This window comes from Pan troglodytes, chromosome 2 (genome assembly GCF_028858775.2).
Source record: "Pan troglodytes isolate AG18354 chromosome 2, NHGRI_mPanTro3-v2.0_pri, whole genome shotgun sequence".
Classification (NCBI taxonomy): Eukaryota; Metazoa; Chordata; class Mammalia; order Primates; family Hominidae; genus Pan; species Pan troglodytes.
Genome location: NC_086015.1, coordinates 139808479 through 139827443, shown reverse-complemented (window position 1 = coordinate 139827443; position 18965 = coordinate 139808479). Strand labels below are relative to the sequence as shown.

At 39.2% G+C, this 18965-nt stretch overlaps 1 protein-coding gene across 11 annotated transcripts in view; it reads left to right on the top strand.

Moving 5' to 3' along the window:
• Window positions 1-18965, top strand: part of STAG1 (STAG1 cohesin complex component) — a 408398-nt gene that overhangs the window by 156407 nt on the left and 233026 nt on the right. Inside the window, exon 5 of one of the 11 annotated variants that reach the window (XM_063806250.1) lies at window positions 2937-3041. The exons of 9 other annotated variants lie outside the window; for them this stretch is intronic. The gene's annotated coding sequence lies outside the window, so the exon portion shown is untranslated. Of the gene's footprint in view, window positions 1-2936; window positions 3042-8029; window positions 8148-18965 lie in introns of those variants that run through there. One more of the 11 variants, XM_054682266.2, reaches the window with a different exon arrangement.

The window sequence follows — 18965 nt, the reverse complement described above, 5'->3', positions numbered from 1 at the left end:
CTTTTGACAACAGACTTTGAAGGTGAAACTAATTTTGTCCATTTAAATATGATTGGGCAAGAGGTAGGTGTCTTAGAGATTGTGATCAGACATTCTCTGTCCCTTAGGGTTAGTAAGCTTTGTTTTAGTGTCAAAGAAAAGTATGGACTTTTATAGTGACATTGGTTTCTTCCAGCCTCCGAATTATAGATGAGTTACATGCCAAATCGCTTCGTATCATCAAATGGAGAGGAATTCTCAAGCTGGGCTTGAGTTTTACTCTATGACTATACCAAGGAAAGAGGAAAGCAGCTGTGGGTTTATTTAAATTCTACCTGTTAACTTGTAAGTGTTAGAACTGACAGTTACATAGTAACTGTAATAGAGCTTGTATGCATTTCTGAGCTATTAATAGAATGGATAAAAGTGTTTTAATAATTTTCTAATATTCATTGACTGAGAAGCTTGAAAGTTTCAAGAAGTATTAAAATGGCCAAAGAATGTATAAGGATTGTAATTATAAACAAATGATACTGAGACATTAGATGAGAGGACACATATACTATTGATTAAAATGAAACTTCATGACAAAGATGGGGAGAACACATTGAAAGACAGAAATACTGTAATGAAGTTAAGGAGTAAAATTTTGTGGAACTAAGCAAATATAAATACTTGAATAGAATTAATACTTGAGTGTATAATACAAGAAATGTGTTAATAGCTGTGACTGCTACAGTGCAAAATATTGGGTACAGAATTTAAAATCATATAATATTCTAAACATTTAGAGTCTTTGCCTGAAGATAAAATTGGAAAACTGAAAATAGCAGTTGTTTAAACAAGATAGATGTTTATTTCTCTCATATGTAAAAGATCATAGATACGTGGTCTTTTCCATGGGGACTGGTGGATTGTGAGATAATTGAAATTCTCAATATTTTAATAATCATTAAAGTATATTTTATTGTAATTTTAGAAGTATACCTTTTGATGTTTTTCAAAACTGGATTTTCCATTTAAAAAGGAAGAAGCTGCTAAGGCAGCACAATGGGAGGCAACCAACTCTAGGTCTTTATTCCAAGCACCCTCTGGATATCCTCCTGTGCTGTTTTCATTCCTGTTGCCTGACCCTGGTGGGCATTCTGGGCCTAATGCTTCTTGCTAGTGGTGAAGACCAGACATATCTCACCTAATATGTACCATGAACAAGTTAATGTGCTACGTGTTGGGGTGAGGTGAGGGGCAGGGTGGGTCCCAGCCTGGTCCCACGCACTGGGCTTTTGAGAGGAACTGTTCCAGTTTATATCCCTTATTTCTGAAAAAACATGCGCGAGTGACCAGAGCATGGTGAACTTTAGTGAGCATACCTTTTTGCATGTTGATTGCCTTCCCAACCCCAGCTATGGCAGAAAGGATATTTAAAGGCCCACTAGTGCAGCCAGATATCATTGTGTTGGTGGGTGAACCTAGTGAGCACCCACAATTTGGAAAAGGAAGACCTGAGCCAATGATAACAACACTCTTGTCACAAATTATTATTGCCAGGTTGTCTGTGCCTTTGAACTCAGACAAAGTTGTGCACTACAAGCAGTGCATCATCTATACCAAGTTGTAGCAGAAAACCTTTCAGAAGACTGTCTACAGTGGATATTGCTGGACTTTGCCCTGCCTATTTTGAGAGGAGGACTAAGGATAAATTACTCTTAGGCCTGTGGCAGCCCCGGAATGCAGTTGTGTAAAGAGTCCTTCTGCTGGTAATCTCTATGTGGATAAGAAATTGCCACCTACTTTTACCCACCATGAAGTATTTGGCAACTAACCTTAGCGTTGTCATTTTAGTGGTCCTGGTGGCCATTGTTGCTGGCATTGTAGTTCTGGTGGTCACCATCAGGAGAAAGTTGGGGAAATATAAGAAGATAGAGATCAAGGGTTGAGGGAGTTGAATATATGGGCAAGTGTATTAGTTTGTTCTCACATGGCTATCAGGAAATACCTGAGACTGGGTAATTTATAAAGAAAAGAGATTTCATTGACTCGCAGTTCTGCATGGCTGGGGAGGCCTTAGGAAACTTACAATCATGGTGGAAGGTACCTCTTTATAGGGCAGCAGGAGAGAAAATGAGTTCTAGCAGGGGAAATGCCAGATGCTTATAAAACCATCAGATCTCATGAGGACTCACTCACTGTCATGAGAACATTATAGGGGATACCACCCCCATGATTCAATTACCTCCCACTGGGTTCATCCCATGACACATGGGGATTATGGGAATTACAATTCAAAATGAGATTTGGGTAGAGACATAGCCAAACTATATCAGCAAGTATGGGTCTGTAGTAGGGAAGACATAAAGGGAGGGTTCAGGATCAGTTCAGAGTGCAACTTAATTCTCGGTCCAAGGCAGATACTTCCTCCATCATCATCCCCAACTTCCCTTCCTCCCTTTCCTTCCATTCTTCAGTTTGATGGTTTTGACCCAGGACTACCTCTCTTTCTGGCTTCATGTCCCAACCTTTCTTAAAGTGCTGTTTCTAATATTCTTTCTTCCTCTTGGTCCAGGGCCAAGAAATCTGACTCTTGAATTCAGCAAAGGTAGATGTAAGAGGTCTCCATTGAATGATGTCTTTGATAGTATGTAAAGGAAAAGTTTAAGATGATACCCTAGGGCCATTTCAAAGTGATGGGATACCTTTTAAAGGTTTAATGAGTTTATGTGAGGAACAGTGCTTTTCTTTCTTGCATTTAGTTCTTTTAATTATCTCTCTCTGTTTCCAAATGGAAAGATTTGGCATCTTCATCCTGAATTCTACTTCATAGTTATCATCTTGTTGAAAAGAAAATTTTGGTTTTATTTGAACTTGCACAATAGCCATATTTCTTGTCTGTTATACCACCAATACATATGCTTTGCTTCTCACTTAACAGATAATTTTTTTTTTTTTTTTTCAAATAGAGATGTTGACCTTTCAAATAGGTCAGTGTTGTCCAGGCTGACCTCGAACTTCTGGGCCCAAGTGATCCTCCCCGGCCTGAGCCTCTCGAGTAGCTGGGACTACAGGTGCATATTGCCATGACGCCCAGCCCAGGGAATATTATTTTTTTGGTTAAACAATTTCCTTCCTTCCCTCCTTCGTTCCTTCCTTTTTTCCCTCCTTCCTTCCTTCCTTCTTTCTTTCCTGCCTTCCTGCCTTCCCACCTTCCCGCCTTCCCTCCTCCCCTCCTCCCTCCTCCCTTCCTCCCTCCCTCCCTCCCTCCCTCCCTTCTTTTTTTTTTTTTTGAAAAAAGACTCTGTCCACAAACTGCCGGTGTTTATTCTGCAGGTCACTCATTAAAGCTATTAGTAATATTTTATTATGTAAAAATGTTTGTACATATTTTGTCTTTGATAATTTTGCAGCGACTTTCTTAATATAACAAATCTAATGAAATAAAATATGGGGAAAGCATAAAGTGAAAGATGGAGTTTGAATTTCAGTCAGATTATGCAAAACAAAACAAAACAAAACATCCAACCAAAACCAATACAGCTTTTCTGGGGGGTCCTGGTGAGAGGTTGTGCATCATCAGATAAAATAAATGGAACTTCACAGATAACTAATTGGATAAATGAAATATTTACATCCATCAGTGAACTGTCAAACCAGGGCACATGTTTTAGAACTGATTAATTAATTTGATCCTCAGAAATTTTCAGATTTTATAACCCATAGTGTCTCCACAATTGTATTTTTATAAAGCTGTCATCATTGAACCCCTTTAGAGATTCAGCTGAATTACCTTTATACTCTTTCATTTTTATACTCTACAGTTACAGCTCATCGTCTTGTACATGTCTTAGACCAATATTTGGAACTGGTCCGGGATATTTTACAATAAGTCCTGGTCATATGAGTAACTTTTAGGTTATTCGAGCATAAAAGTAGGAAAGTGCTAAATATAAGCTGCATTTCTCCCAGTCTTTTAGTTTTTTTTTTTTTCTTTTTTTTCTTTTTTTTCGAGACAGAGTCTTGTTCTGTCGCCCAGGCTGGAGTGCAGTGGCGCGATCTCAGCTCACTGCAACCTCTGCCTCCTGGGTTCATGCGATTCTCCTGCCTCAGCCTCCCGAGTAGCTGGGATTACAGGCGCACACCACTACGCCTGGCTAATTTTTTGTGTGTGTATTTTTTTTGGTAGAGACGGGGTTTCACTGTGTTGGCCAGACTGGTCTCGAACTCCTGACCTCGTGATCTGCCCACCTCGGCCTCCCAAAGTGCTGAGATTACAGGCGTGAGCCACCGTGCCCAGCCAGTCTTTTAGTTTTTAGTCATGAAGTGTTTGAATTGTCTTCTGTTTCTCAGAGATACGTGTATTTTTATTTTATTTATTTAGAGACGGAGTCTCACTCTGTCACCCAGGCTGGAGTGCAATAGCATGATCTTGGCTCACTGCAACTTCCATCTCCTGGGTTCAAGTGATTCTCCTGCCTCAGCTTTCCTAGTAGATGGGATTATAGGTGTGTGCCACCAGGCCTGGCTATTTTTTGTATTTTTATTTATTATGTATTTTCATTTTTATTTTTTGAGATGGAATCTCGCTCTGTTACCCAGGCCGGAGTGCAGTGGCTCGATCTCGGTTCACTGCAACTTCCGCCTCCCGGATTCAGGCGATCCTCCTGCCTCAGCCTCCCAAGTAGCTGGGATTACTGACGTGTGCCACCATGCCCAGCTAATTTTTGTATTTTTAGTAGAGACAGCGTTTCACTATGTTGGCTAGGTTGGTCTTGAACTCCTGACCTCAAGTGATGGACCCACCTTGGCCTCCCAAAGTGCTGGGATTACAGGCGTGAGCCACTGCATTTGGCTTTTTTTTTTTTTTTGGCTCCCTCTGTTGCCCAGGCTGGAGTGCAGTGGCACGATCTTGGCTCACTGAAACCTCCGCCTCCTGGGTTTAAGTGATTCTGCTGCCTGGCCTATTTTTTGTTTTTTGTTTGTTTGGTTTTTTGAGACAGAGTCTCGCTCTGTCACCCAGGCTGGAGTGCAGTGGCACAATCTTGGCTCACTGCAACCTCTGCCTCCGAGTTCAATCGATTCTCCTGCATTAGCCTCCCAAGTACCTGGGATTACAGGCACACGCCACCACACCTTGCTAATTTTTTTTTGTTTGTTTTTAGTAGAGACTGGGTTTCACCATGTTGGTCAGGCTGGTCTCGAACTCCTGACCTCAGGTCATCTGCCCGCCTTGGCCTCCCAGACTGCTAGGATTACAGGCGTGTGCCACTGTGCCCGGCCTTGATTGGCTTTTTAAAGATAAAATAGGCCAGGTGCAGTGGCTCATGCCTGTAATCCCAACACTTAGGGAGGCCGAGACAGGCGGACCACCTGAGGTTAAGAGTTCCAGACCAGTCTGACCATTGTGGTGAAAACCCATGTCTATTAAAAATACAAGGCTGGGTGTGGTGGCTCATACCTGTAATCCCAACACTTTGGGAGACCAAGGCGGGTAGATCACAGGGTCAGGAGTTTGAGATTAGCATGGCCAACATAGCGAAACCCCTTCTCTGCTAAAAATACAAAAGTTACCCGGTTGTGGTGACACGTGCCTGTAGTCCGAGCTACTTGGGAGGCTGAAGCAGGAGAATTGCTTGAACCTGGAAGCAGAGGTTGCAGTGAGCTGAGATTGTGCCATTGCACTCCAGCCTGGGTGACAGAGCGAGACTCCCATCTCAAAAAACCAACCAAACAAAAAAACAGAAAATAGGCTGGGCAGCAGAATCACTTGAACCCGGGAGGCAGAGGTTGTGGTGAGTTGAGATGGCGCCACTGCACTCCAGCCTGGGCAACAGAGGGAGACAAAAAAAAAAAATAAAGCCAAAGGCAGTGGCTCACGCCTGTAATCCCAGCATTTTGGGAGGCCAAGGCAGGTGGATCACTTGAGGTCAGGAGTTCAAGACCAACCTAGCTAACATGGTGAAACCCTGTTTCTACTAAAAATACAAAAATTAGCCAGCATGGTGGCATGCATCGGTAATCCTGGCTACTTGGAAGGCTGAGGCAGGAGGATTGCCTGAATCTGGGAGGTGGAAGTTGCAGTGAGCCGAGATCGAGCCAACCATTGCGCTACAGCCTGAGCATCAAGAGCGAAACTCCATCGCAAAACAAAAACAAAAGCCCCAAAACAACAACAAAAAAACCCAAAAAACCAGTCAAATATAGCAGTGGCGGGTGGCGGGTTGTATACCAACTTTAATGACACTAATGTTAGTAAGTTCTGATAACCCACTACCATCAGACCAGCCATGTGTATATTTGTATATATCTACTGATTGATTACCCTCCCCAGTAGATAATGAGCAAGTGAAGAGCGAATTCATGTTTTGCTATTTGTTGAACAATGTGTTAAGAATGTTTTTATGAGGGAAAGATGTTAACATAAAAGGTATTTGACAAATTTCTAAATTTTCCTTGGACTTGATTAATCTTTACTCTTACTTTGACCTAATATTGTGTTAAGTGTAGGCTATTTTTTTTTTTTTTTTTTTTTGAGATAAACTTTTGCTCTTGTTGCCCAGGCTGTTGTGTAATGGCGCCATCTTGGCTCACTGCAACCTCCGCCCCCCCGGGTTCAAGCTATTCTCCTGCCTCAGCCTTGCGAGGAGCGGGGATTACAGGGACCCGCCTGGCTTATTTTTGGCTGGCTAATTTTTGTGTTTTTGGTAGAGATAGGGTTTCACCACATTGGCCAAGCTGGTCTCTAACTCCTGACCTCAGGTGATCTACCCACCTTGGCCTCCCAAAGTGCTGGGATTACAGACATGAGCCACCATGCCTGGCCTGGCTAATTTTTCTTTTTAAGCAATTTAGTTCTGTTTTCCCTTTATTTTCCTAGGATGAAAAGTAATACATAGAATATACAGAATGTATTGGGTCAAAAGCTATAAATTGCTTTTTTTTTTTTCTTTTTCTTTTTTTTTTTTATTATACTGTAAGTTTTAGGGTACATGTGCACATTGTGCAGGTTAGTTACATATGTATGCATGTGCCATGCTGGTGTACTGCACCCACTAACTCGTCATCTAGCATTAGGTATATCTCCCAATGCTATCCCTCCCCCCTCCCCCCACCCCACCACAGTCCCCAGAGTGTGATATTCCCCTTCCTGTGTCCATGTGATCTCATTGTTCAATTCCCACCTATGAGTGAGAGTCATGCTGCTATAAAGACACATGCACACGTATGTTTATTGCGGCATTATTCACAATAGCAAAGACTTGGAACCAACCCAAATGTCCAACAATGATAGACTGGATTAAGAAAATGCGGCACATATACACCATGGAATACTATGCAGCCATAAAAAATGATGAGTTCATGTCCTTTGTAGGGACATGGATGAAATTGGAAATCATCATTCTCAGTAAACTATCGCAAGAACAAAAAACCAAACACCGCATGGAGTTTCATTCTTGTTACCCAGCTTAGAGTGCAAATGGTGTGATCTCGGCTCCCTGCAACCTCCACCTTCCAGGTTCAAGCGATTCTCCTGCCTCAGCCTCCCGAGTAGCTGGGATTACAGATGCCTACCACCATGCCTGGCTAATTTTTGTATTTCTAGTTGAGACAGGGTTTCACCATGATGGCCAGACTAGTCTCATACTCCTGACCTCAAGTGATCCACCTGCCTCGGCCTGCCGAAGTGTTGGAATTACATGTGTGAGCCATCAGGTCCGGCCTCAAATTGCTTTTTTCATTTCATAGCTGCTTGAAAATCCTCAGATGATAGATTAATATTTGCTTAAGAGTGAAGTTGTTTTTTTTTTTTAACATAATTAGAAAGTCTCTGAAATTAACTTTGGGTATTTTAACGTGTCTTAAATGAGTCTAGCAGCTTCATGTATAGTTCACATGCTGTTAAAAAATATACTTTAAATCAGTAGCTTATCATGATAGACAATTTCTCATTTATGTAACCATCCAATACCAGAGTTAGTGGTAGCTATCTTTTCTTCATAGGATGATTCAGGAATCTAAGCCCCTCCATTTTCTGGCTCTTCTTACCCCTAGAGCCTTCATGTTGTTTGCATTCACTTGGTTGGAAGGGGAGAGAGAAAGAGAAGCAGTGTCTACTTCTTAGAAGCCTTTGGCCCCTCTATTTACATTCCATTGATGGGAACTTACCACATACTCAGGTGAGCTAAGTAATATATTTCATAGCTGGATGCTTGCTTCCCCATGTTAGTGCATACAGATTAGTCACACTACAATTATTTTTAGGTAATTAGAAGGCATGCAGTAAATATTTTGCTTTTGTTTAATTTCTCCAAAACACAATAGATTATAAAAGCTGCTGATTAGTGCCAAGATAAGAGCATTCACTGCCTTCAGGTTACTTAGAGCTAGATCCTTGAAGGAAGTTAGAAACTTTAAATAGGAATTTTCTTAGCCTCTGTTCAGTTACACCTAAAGGTACCTACTGTTACTCGTGAGCTTAGCTTTTAGCAAATATATTGATGTTATTATTTTTCTGTACTTGCTGATTTCAAACACGTGGTTTTAAATTAACATGGGTGTTTTAGATAATATTAAGTCCCTTCATGATTTCCCCTAAATCATTTTCCAAAGGCTTTATCCCTATATATATAGAATTTTATACAGATTATCTAGGGCAGATCAAGTAAGTAAAGAGATGACTGTAGTGTTTGTGATTATGATGTGTGTGTGTGTGTATGTGTATACACACACATAAAGGATTATACATTTACTGGTTTTATTTAATGTTTAGGAAAAATGGACTTTATGTATTTACATACTTCATTTATATTATTGTTTATAGATGTTTAAATATATGAAATATGGTGGGCTTTCTATTAGTTTAATTTTCAAAGAGGGAACCTAACTTACTTTAATGCTTCTAGCCAAATTATCCTGCATGTACCCTCAGTAAGAATTGAAATACAGAAAACATTGCACGAATAAAGCTATATCCAGGTATAAATGAGATTTCTTAAAAATTCTTTCTCAGTAAATTTGGTTTGAATATGCTTGTGCAGTTTCTCATTGTACACTGAGTTGAATCATGTATGAAGCAGAATCCTTGCAAAAAGCTAATTCACAATTTGTTTCCAAACTACTAAAGAAAACTGAATGTATGTTGATAGAATTTCTCACTATTTGCTAGGTTTTAGTCTTAGCTTTTGAGATAGGAAGACAAAAGAGATTTGTTTACTTCCAGTGAGGACCTTTGATCTCAGTACAGGATTTCTTAATCTGGAGTCAGTGCTAGGATTCTTGGAGGACATGAACACAGATGGAAAGAGTGGTAAAAAGGAAAAAATTGGAATTGATTAATTTTATTTTATTATTATTATTATTATTATTTTTGAGTCTCACTCTGTCACCCAGGCTGGAGTGCAGTGGTGCCATCTCAGCTCACTGCATTCAAGTAATTCTCCTGTCTCAACCTCCTTAGTGGCTGAGATTACAGGCCACCATGCCCAGATAATTTTTGTGTTGTTTTGTTTGTTTGTTTTGAGATGGAGTCTCGCTCTGTCACCCAGGCTGTAGTGCAGCGGCGTGATCTCGGCTCACTGCAACCTCCGCCTCCCGGGTTCCAATGATTCTGCTGCCTCAGCCTCCCCAGTAGCTGAGATTACAGGTGAACACCACCATACCTGGCTAATTTTTGTAATTTTAGCAGAGACAGGGTTTTACCATGTTGGCCAGGCTGGTCTGAAACTCCTGACCTCAGGTGATCTGCCCATCTTGGCCTCCCAAATTGCTGGGATTATAGGTGTGAGCCAGTGCTCCCAGCCTGGAATTGATTTAAAAGACGTAAGTGAGAAAACTGATCTAGGACAGGTAAAATAATTGTTGAAGGCATTGGAGATGAAATTTATAGCTGTTCCAGTTCATATAATTATTTGATATTTTTCCTAAGGCTCTGTAACCCAGATATTAGTAATCTAAATTTACTCTTCAGCAAAAAGAACAAGAATGTGAGTTATGATTCATTCCAGGAACTCCTTTCAGTAGTTGTAGTTCATTGAGTGTCCTGAGTTACTTAAAACAAGACAGAGTATAATCTGGCATGTATAGTCTTAGAAAATGTTTATAGATGTCATGCTCTTTGCAGCATTAATGAGCTGGGATATGAATGTCTCCTAACTGGATGCAGAGAGGACCTGAAAAAACATACTTAAGAAAGTTAAAAGCCCCATATCCCATATTAAAACTTCATCCTTCACCTGTCACTCAGAGGCTTGCCTTGGTATGTTCCTTGCTAGCTTCTCCTCAGACCTACAGAAGTAGAAATTGTGGATTGAAAGATATTGGATGTATCTTCAATAAGAATATCAAAATACCTCAGCATTATGGCTCAAATTAGGATAGAGAACACTGAACCAAGAAACAAAGCTTCAGTGACTGGGCATGGAAGGAGGGGCTTATGAGGCTGATCTATCACAAGGTGGAGGAGTGGTGGTAGGAATCCTGGCAAGGGTCCTAAAGGCTGATCAGTCTTTTGAATGCTGATAGAAACAGGATGGCTTGCATGTGATAGTTAATAGCTAGGAGACAGCAGTTATCATAAAGTACCTAAAAAGTAAGTACTGTAATATTCCAAGGTTACTGGGATAATAGCCCAGTTTTAGATAAGGGCCAAGGAGGTTTTGTGAACTGGTTGAATGTATAGAGGAATTTTACTGTGTGAACTACTAGTTTATTGTTTTCAGTTCAGATATTTTTAGTGGAAATAATCTTGAAGGAAGATGAGTGGAAGAATAAGGAGAAAGAAACCAAGACCAGTATGGTATTTTAGAGTACCAGGACAGGAGAGCATTGTGCTTTTAACGATTGTTGGTGATATAGATTACATGGTCATTAAAAAAGTTTTATTGGCTTAGGTGTTTAGAATAAATTGGCTTTAAAATTGAACAGTTGTATAGGCTCTCCAGCTGGTGTTTTGTTTTGTTTTGTTTGGCTTTGAGTGACATGTAGCTGATCCCCAGTTATTTTACAGTGGGGAAAATACTATGAGGAGACAAAGATAGAAAGTTGTCATTATTTAACTGGGATGGTCTTGGGCAAGTCACTAAACATCTTCCCTCCCCTAGTTTCCTTATAATTGATTTTCTGTCTAATTAGGTTTGGTTTTTTTTTTTTTTTTAATCTCCTTGAGAGACAGTGTCTCATTCTATTGCTCAGGCTGGAGTGCCATGGCACGATCTTGGCTCACTGCAACCTTTGCCTCCTGGGTTTAAGCAATTGTTGTGCCTCAGCCTCCCAAGTAGCTGGGATTACAGGTGTGCACCACCACACCTGGCTAATTTTTGTATTTTTAGTAGAGACAGGGTTTCACCACGTTGGCCAGGCTGGTGTCGAACTCCTGACCTTAGGTGATCCACCCACCTTGGCCTCCCAGAGTGCTAGGATTACAGGCATGAGCTACTGCACCGGCCCTTATTAGGCTTCATGTGAGAATCAAGTGAGGCTGATTTATGTCAGTATATTGTTCCACAAATTATTTTAATTATACTTGGCCTCATGATAACATTAAAAAAATTCATGATAAATTCAGCCCAGTTTCAGTGGACTTAATGTGGTTCTGATTTTGTAGAATTTTTTTTTGTATTTATAGATATTGTATTGAGTTCTGGAATACATCATGTTAAAATTTAACTTAAAACTAGAAAAAAGTTAGAATGAGAAGGATTCTGAGTGGTCCTGTTTTGAGTCATGCAATACCTTCTTAAGCATATACAATATCCCTTACCCTGAATTAATTTTTTTATTTAATCTTCTTTTAAATTGTGTATTAAATGAATTGCCTGAGAGCCTAGTGCTTTTAATAAGATGCTAAGGTTAATCAAAATAATTCATTTCAATATTGACTTATTTGATACCATTATATTTTGTAATAAAGAAATAATGCAGCTATAGAGAAGAAGCATAGCAGTTCAGAATGGGTCTAAAAATTCTGACACTAGTCTATGCACAAAGAGAAAAATAAAGGTAATGAATTTCTCTTCTTAACCATTTTTTGTTTCTTTTCTTTACTATTGTGGCAACCCTTTGCTCATCTCTCAAGTTATTTGTGGAGATTTGCTGGTTCATGAAATAACATCTTGGAATTGCTAATTTATTTTTTATTTTATCTATTTATTTTTTTGACATGGAGTCTGACTCTGTTGCCTAGGCTGGAGTACAGTGGCTTGATCTCTGCTCACTGCAACCTCCGTCTCCTGGGTTCAAGTGAGTCTCCTGCCCCAGCCTCCCAAGTAACTGGGACTACAGGCACGCACCACCACGCCTGGCTAATTTTTGTAGTTTTAGTAGAGATGGCGTTTCGCCACATTGGCCAGGCTGGTCTCGAACTCCTGACCTCAGATGATCCACCCACCTCAGCCTCTCCAAGTGCTGGGATTACAGGCGTGAGCCACCATGCCCAGCCTGGAATTGCTAATTTATATGATCCAAATTTAAAGCCTGGCATTATACCATTAGCAACTAGCAAAGGATTTTTTCCTTCCCTTTTCCATTATCAGCTCTTGCTAATGGATCTCTGAGAAACAGGTGGTTAATGTTAACTGCTACTTCAAAAGCATCTGTTACATGTGAAACAAACTCCCTCAGCTCTCCTTAAAACTGTGGTGAGCCTCTTCTAGTCATGTTTATTACCTGAACTTCTCTCATTGCAGGTATTGGCTATGTACCTTTGATACATTTGTGTTTCTTTGTTAACCCCCCACCCCCACCTCTTCAACCCCCACACAAAAAACAAAGCAGGATTAAATGTTTTCCTATAGCAGGAACTATGGTAAGCACTTTTTGTATCCACTTAGCACCTTCCACTGTAAAATGTATATAGTCAGCACTTAGTGATTTACTAAGATGATTTAACAAATTATTTCCTTTCAGATGTATAATTTTTAAAATAATGTTTATTACTTTTTTATTTAACTCATATATACTCTTGTTAGAAATTTAGAAGAAAACTTTAAAAGGAAGAGAAGAAAGTATCACACAGTCATAATTTTTAAGATTTTGGTTGCTGGTGTTTTGTTTGGTGTTTGGTCTAGGCTTATGTTAAAGTTATATTTGTTTTATAAAAGTGGAATGATTAATTTTTTCCACTGTTGATATTCCTTGAATATATGTGAATTTTTAATATATGGTATTCCATAATTTCCATTTTTTCATTTCCATTTGGATTGTGTTATAATTTTTCATTATCCTAAGTAGAAGTAAACATTTAGAAAATCTTGATGCCCATATAATTTTTCATGTGATTCATTTAACTAGGGCTGCTGGGTCCAAAAATATTAATATTTTTAAGGTTTTGTATAAATGTTACCAAATAGCTCTCTCTTCCTACCAGCATTGTAAATACTTATTTTGCAAACCTCTGGCAACACTGAGGGTCATCATTTAAATACATTATTTGTCATTTGAAAGATTAAAATGGTCTATTTGCATTTCTTTGATAAAAAGACAGGTGGTTTTTTTTCTGAAATACTTATTTGTGTTTCCTTTAAAAATCTTTTTAAAATAACTTATGTATGTATTGCAACAGCAAAATATTAGGGATTGTTTTTGTACTTGCTGAATGATTGAGTAGAACCTACATGTAAGTGGCAAGAAAATTCTGGAAATGAAGAGTAATGAAGGACTTGCTCTACCAATTTGTAGATTGTATCATAAAACTTCAGAAAATAGTAATGTAAATTAGCGGGGCTCAACAGCTGGCAGATGGATCACTTGAACAGAAATAGACCTAAGTGTATCAATAACATAACTAAGTTAAAAATTATGTTCTTGTCTGGGCTTGCTGGCACACACCTATAATCCCAGCACTTTGGGAGGCTGAGGTAGGAGGATTGCTTGAGCCCAGGAGTTCACTAGCTTGGACAACATAATGAGACCTCATCTCTACAAAAAAGTTTTTGTTCTCCTGCTACTTTCTTTCTCTTATAATTGTGACTGACAGTTGATTAACAACTTGAAAAAAAAGAAAAGCACAAGATTTTTACCTCATACCATATACCAAAGTAGAGTCTAGATGTAGTAAATAATAAAATAATAATTCAATGAGAAAAAAATTTGGTGAAAAACTTAGATTTAAGAATTATACAAGAATAAACGCAAACTCAGAGCAAATGATTTGTTTGCCTACTTTGTATATTCAGCCTTTTACCATATAATAGCCACCTTTTTACTGTTTAGTGCTTCTAATCTTAAATACTAACTTGATGTTAATATTGTCACCACAGTTTTTCTGTTTTTTTATTTACCTAGTATTTATTGATTCATATCTTTATTTTCTTCTTTTTTATTTTTATCTAAGTAATACATGTACATGACTTAAACAAATCAAATGAGCCGGGCGCGGTGGCTCATGCCTGTAATCCCAGCACTTTGGGAGGCCAAGGCAGGCATATCACAAGGTCAAGAGATCAAGACCATCCTGGCCAACATGATGAAACCTCATCTCTACTAAAAACACAAAAAATTAGCTGTGTGTGGTGGTGCACGCCTGTAGTCCCAGCTACTTGGGAGGCTGAGACAGGAGGATTGCTTGAACCTTGGAGGTGGAGGTTGCAGTGAGCCGAGATCGCACCACTGGACTCCAGCCTGGCGACAGAGTGAGACTCCGTCTCAAAAAAAAAAAAAATTCAGATGGTATTGTGACCAAAATAGCAATCCCCTGTTCTGTCCTCTCCACTTCCAACCTGGTGGAATGTTTTCATTTCTTTTAGCTTTTTTCTCCTCTGACATTTACATAATTATTTACTGATATTTTATACGTATACACTGACAGCATTGTACTAATTGTTTATGATGAACGGGGAGTACATCTAAAGCCTTAGTACAACATATGCAAAGTAGAATGTAGGAGTTGCCCCTCCAACCCTGTCAAATTCAGAGGCTGGTGGACACCTCAATAAAGTATCAGGGCAGTCAGTGGTCTGGAACATGTTACCAGAATGTGATGTTTTGTGGAATAAAATGACACATTGGAGAATCCCATGTAGAAAGTAACTGTGGGCAGCTTCTTGGCCCTGAGGTTTGTCTCTAGCCATTAGCCAGCAGGATGTCAAGGGCTTCAGTTATACAACCACAAGGAAATCAACCTAAGTGAGCTTAGAAATCGCTTCTTCCCAGTTGAGCATCCAGATTAGAATGCAGCACAGTAAGTGCCTTGATTGCAGCCTAATGAGACCCTAAATAGAGGATTCAACTGAGCTGTGTTCAGATTCCTGAATCCACAGAAATTGTGAGATAATAGATAACCAATACAACTACCTTATGGCAGAGACAGGAGAACTAGCATAGTGCTAAAGCATTCATACTTAGTTGAGTACGAAGGTATACTTCTGTCATTTCAGGTAACAACTTGCTTTGAGTGGTTCTTGTTAATTGGAGAAAAAGGAGTTAGTGAGGTCAGTAGCTGCATATCAAGTTCCAGGGGCTGCCACTACAGTTAATGTAACCACCTAGTTAAGTTTATTATAGTCTATAGCCATTCTTCAAGATCCCTCTAACTTCAGCATAGGCCAAACTAGTGAGTTAAATGAAGATATAATAGATTTTACCACCCCTGCTTCTTTCAAGTCTTTGATTAAACTCTGCAATTTCCCAGGGATGTAGTGTTTACTTCTAGTTTATTATCTTGGTAGGGAGAGGAAGTTCCATGAACTTCCTTTTAGCCATATTTAACCTTAATGACCTTTATCGTGTAGGTTAGAAAGCTGATAATGGGGTTTCTGCCAGTTGCCAAGTATGTCTTTTCCAATTACACATTCTGGAAGTGGGGAAATAACCACAGGGTGGGTCATTGGTGGTCCCACTCTTAGACAGACATGAGTTACAACTCCATCATCTATTACCTGACCACTGTAAGCCCCTGATTTAACTGGTGGACTGCAATGGCATTTTGAATCCCCAGGAATTAATGTCAATTCAGAGACAGTGTCTATTAATACATGAAAGGTCTGGATATTTCCTTTCAACAATGCACAGTATCTCTAATTAATGGCTACAGGTCCCTTTGGGAAAGGATTAAAAGATTTATTGTATGTACTTGGAATAGTTGTACAGGGATCTGGTTTCCTCTTCAGTCAAGGGGCTCTGGGTCTGTGAACTGACACAGGTCTGGAGACTGGTGAGAGGCCATAACTCCACAAGTTAGATTTCTGCCTACCAGGCCTAAAGTTTTTTCTTCTCCATAAATCAAACAGTATTCTTGTGGGCTGCCCACCTATATTGTTCCTAGGGGTACTGGTAATGTTATCTACTGCCCAAGATCTCTGCAGGCCAAGACGTTGTGAATACCAGTGTGTCCCTACTGCCCTTTACAGACAATTTGCTCTCTTGGTCTTTGATGGTTAAGTGTGGCCACTTGGGCTGTGTTACCTTGGGATCCCATCATCTCCATAGAAATCTCTTAATGACCACATTCCCCATAGTCATATCTGGCTTACAAAAAAGAGTAAGCTTACAGAACTTTAAAAGCACATAGATATAGTTACTCCCTTCACTATTGTAGTTTTCATTGCCTCTGGGCCCTCTTGTGGAGCATAGTTGAGGAATGGGGCTGCATGTGTATAGTTCTCACATGGTAAGTCTAGTCCAGCATTCCTAACTCCCTAATCTGTCAAGGCCAGGGAGGCTCTGGTATCTCAGCTGTTAAATCCAGCTTTCAGTGCACCAACCAGATAAACTGTTGTAGTCACTTTCAGCGACAGGAACTAATGTATGAAGTCTGGAATCTCTAGTAAGTGCACCTGATACCAATGAATTTGGCGTGTTATGGTTTTATACCACCTCCTTTGGTAAAATACATTTAGAATCTACTATCATACATGTTCCTCAGATTTCTGTTGAGTATATAAGCTATTTTCTTCTGGGTTATAGTGTGTATTTGTGTTCTTGGAGCATGGTGAGATTTGACCCTAGTCATGGATCTAGTGGCATCAGGGGCTGGTTTTGGTAAGTCTTCAGGAGAATGAGCATCCCCCTTCAAGGCATCTGTCCATGTAAAGTTATCAGAGGGCTTTCAAGCTTAAGAAGGCTAGTATTCTCAAACCTTGGAAAGCAAGCTACTTCCACTGGTATGGGAGGCTCGGAATTACTTGGAGGATGGCGGAGAGCTATTCAAAATTGTTAGTTTGATCTGGGACCAACCAGATTTCTTTGTTCCAAGTTTTTGGATCCCATTCTTTGCCAGTTAAGATCCTTACTTCCAGATGAGAAACTTGGTGAGACTGAATTAAACTGTTATTGCCTCTGATACAATTAGATTTTATTGGCTTGATTTTCAACAAAATCAGCCCCTCACCTATAAGAAATGAGACATTCTAGGATTCTTCATGGAAGTTCTCTGGTTCTCAAATTACGACTTAAGCTGAGCATTAATTGACTTGAGCTTTTTGTTTTATCTCTGTGAATACTCAGGTGTACTTAAAAGGATCTTTCTTAACCCTGCTGCCTTTACAGCCATAATTATTGCCATAATTCCTAAATTCAGCAGCCATGTAAGCTTTCAAGGCATGTGCTTTAATTGGTACTTTATCACAATCAGCCACCAGCAATAGCTTGATTAATTTTCCCAAGTTACTATATGCCATCGATTACTAGCATCCCATTTCCTTGGCAAGGAGCTAAGCTCTATCTTTAATCCAAAGCAAACGAATCTACTTTAATCCAAAGCAAACTAATCTATCTTTCTCCAAAGCAAACGAATCTACTCTTAAGCAGCAGTATAGAATACTAATTCTCTGTGCCCTTGTCTGCTTAACCAAGGTCCTACTAAATGGCTTACTGAGAAAAGTATACTTAACCTAATAGAATTTGAAGAATGTGGACTCTGTACTATGTAGATATCTAGATTGAATTGATTTATCTTTTAGGTTTACCTTACAGGGAGCTTAGGCAGGTTTAAAACTCATCTTTAACCACCATATTGACTGCTCTTTTCCATATATTTATATTTCCTCTTTGTAGCCTTGATTTTTTTTATTCTTCTCAATTTAAAAAATGTTATTTTTTAACTACCTCATATTCCTTATGGAACAAGACAATATTAATTTTTATACTGCCTTCTAGTACAATATGATAAAATCATAATTATAGCAAATGTCATCATTTTTGTCATATGACTGTAATCTATGATTCAGATGCTGCTTGTTATAGCTTTCTCATTGAGGATCTATGGCTCAGGTCTCGAGGTTTTCTTTGTATCCAAGTCTTAAACTGGAATGAATTGAGGACATTCAAGCCTATTAGTGTCACAAGTTGAATTTTTCCATACCTTTTCCCATGCTTATATGTATGTGTGTGTGAGAGAGAAAAAGAGAGATTTATTTATTTATTTAAAAAATAGAATCATACTCATTTCTTTGTGCATTTGATGTCAGAAACAACTGTTTCTGTCATTAGTGCTAACATAGATTCAGCTCATTTGTATTACTAGTTACATTTCATTCTACTGTATGGATATACTATCATTTAGTGAAACGTTCCTTTATAGACATTAAAATTGTTTCGTGGGGTTTTTAAAATAGTAAATAGTAGTATAATACCTATATCCATGCAAATAAATATTTTCTCTAAGTGGGAGGAAGGCAGCATATAAATATTAGTAGGCAGAGGGGCAGTTTTTGGCAGAGGTGACTTGCTATCTACCAAAAGTTATTTTTCCTTTTTCATACTGAAGAACGTTCAAGGAGGCCGCTGGCAAACAGAGACTCCATTTCTCTACTTCCATTGCATTCATATATGGCTAGCTAACAAGTTCTTGCCTGTGAAGTATTAATATTAGCTGAAGTGATATGCACAACTTCCAAACATGACTTACAAAAATTTCCCATGAAATGCTGTCTTATTACTGATATTCATGGTTGACCTTGGAAGCTGCTTGTTAAGGATACAAGATCCTATGTCACCTTAGGTCCCAGAATGATTGTGTGTCTGTAATCTGTGATTCAGATGTTCTAAAGCTATAGCCTTCA